The sequence below is a fragment of the Sorghum bicolor genome, chromosome 3 (genome assembly GCF_000003195.3).
Source record: "Sorghum bicolor cultivar BTx623 chromosome 3, Sorghum_bicolor_NCBIv3, whole genome shotgun sequence".
In the NCBI taxonomy this organism is placed as follows: Eukaryota; Viridiplantae; Streptophyta; class Magnoliopsida; order Poales; family Poaceae; genus Sorghum; species Sorghum bicolor.
The window spans coordinates 27787328-27789757 of record NC_012872.2 but is presented as its reverse complement, the minus strand read 5'-3'; the positions used below and the strand labels follow the sequence as shown (position 1 = coordinate 27789757).

The following is a 2430-nucleotide window of genomic DNA, read 5'->3' as shown; positions in this document are numbered from 1 at the left end:
TTCTACAAGCATTCTTTGGATCAATCCTGTAACATGCAGCTCAAAAAAACATGGAACAAAGAAAAAAAGGTCCAATTCACAAAAATACAGGCAAAATAGATACAAATAGGAAGAATAGAGTGTCAAAGGAGACTACTATTCTAGAATTTTAGTAGCGCTCATCTTGTCTCAAATCAACAATCCCTTGTCACATCACTACAAAATCGCCAAAACGTAGGGTTTAGACCATGGAAGAACAGCACAAGAAGAACACAGAGGAGGGAGAAGGGCGCACCATGGAGGAACATCATGAGAGTTGCCACCACTGTCGTCGTCGCCGAGGGAAGAGGAGCGTCACCGCCGACGAGAGGAGCGCCGCAGGAGGTCGCAAGCTCGCGGCCAGGCGGTTGGTGCGAATATTTTTGCATGCGTGCACGTACAGCCTGAATGAAGGCTTCCTTTTGCATTCCTGGGCCTCAAAGCCAGGAAGCCTTCATGTTTGCCTTTGTTGGATCCATTTTTTATTATGTTTTACCTCTTCAACTAATGTCGTTAACGACTATGTTTTACCTCTTCAACTAATGTCGTTAACGACAATGGTAGAAACCCTCTGAAGTGAAACCTTTCAATGGTAGTTTTCAACAACTCGATCTTTTAGTGGTATTTTTCTAAAGATGCAATCTTTTAATGGTAGTGAGCTAATCTTCTCCCCTCTGCAAATGGTTGTTATCTAAAAATAAAATAAAAATCTCTGCAAATGGAGGAATTAGATGTGGTGTTCGTTGGGCACATTTTTTTTGATTTAGACTCACTTTGATTCCTGTTTATGCAGTGAGCAAGCGACGCCGGTTGGCTAGGCAGGGGCAGATCATTGATTCTGTTGTCCACGAATGCAAAGTACACTATGAGCAAATCAAGGACAGCTACATTGACAGGCCTGTCTGCTCCAATGTTTTCTCCGCTAGTGGCCGTACGTGGCAGGTTAAGTTCTTTCGTGAGTCAGACCTGGCTAATTACCGCGAACTCATTGTCCTCCTTGAGCTGGTGAGTGCATCTGCTGAAAGCATTTATGCCATGTTTGAGGTGTTCTTACTGCACAGGGATGGCTAGCCACGTGTTATGGCTGCATGCAGGGGAGCATCTTACACACCTTTTGACCTTCATCTGTTCCAAGATGGCTCTCGTGAATCCACGATGCACAAAATTTTTCAGAAAGATGGACATTTCACCTTTACATGTGTTGTCATGGTTGTTTGTAACAGATCTATTCCTGTGCCAGCTTCAGAAATAGGAAAACATTTTGGCTCACTGTTTGATAGTTCAGATGGGACAGATGTCTCATTCATCATTGGAACCGAGACAGTCCATGCACACCGAGCAGTGCTTGCTGACCATTCGCCAGTTTTCAAAGCATAGCTCTTTGGCCATATGGCTGAGTCCACAATGTCGTCCATCCCCCTACGCGACATTACCCCTTCAATATTCAGAGCCATGCTTTAGTTTGTTTACACAGATGCCTTCCCAGGAGCTGACTTTCTCGGGGACTCTCCTTCTTAGATGGTGCAGCATCTGCTAGCTGCGGCTGATCAGTACGCATTGGAGCGGCTTAAGCTTATGTGTGCGTAGAAATTGTGGGAAGGGGCATATGTAAACACGGTTGCTGGATACATTGTGGTGTAATGTACAACTGCCTGGAGTTGAAGAACAAGTGCATTGACTTCTTTGCATTAGAGGATAATTTCAAGAAGGCTGTGTTGACTGAGGGTTTTGTCAAGTTGGGTCAGGAGTTCCCTTCAATTATTGATGACCTACGACAGAAGATTTGGGTATGATGACCTACAATAGAGGAAGGTTTTATCACAGATCAGATTCAGATGCCCAAGGCTAGAGGCATGAGGCGAGGTCTAGGTTGTCACATGGATCAGGTCCAAAGTTATGGAGGACATGGTTCAGATCTGGTGTGAAGCTATGGAGATTATGAACACTAAGTAGCCTAGTTTTGTTCATGTCTCTTTATCATCTTAGGTCTTGTTTTGTCCTGAATCTGGGCTTTGTCATAAATCTTTTTTTTTGGGAGCACTTAACAATGTATTCACATCAGTAATGTCTAGTCTTTTCAAGCCTGTTGTGCGTATCTAATCGTTGCACATAACTGGAATTACACCCTATTTGTTTGGTAAGATGGTTGCAGGACACAGAGCTGGTACATTTTGGCTTCGTATATAGCTACTCGAAGTTCAGTTTCAGTATACAACCGGATTTTGATTTTATTATATGTTGACTTATTCAGAAATGTGGTTAATTTAACTCTATGTTGACTTTAAGGCTGATTTGTTGATTTCATAGATATGTTGATGTTAATACAGTTGTGTTGTTTTTAGGAATATGTTGTTCTATATGAAAAATGTAGCTTTGTTATGAGATGTTTCGCTATACAAACGAATGTTGCTT

The 2430-nt window shown here is 42.5% G+C and overlaps 1 pseudogene; it reads left to right on the top strand.

The window, feature by feature from the left end:
• Nucleotides 228-1811, top strand: LOC110433676 (annotated as a pseudogene).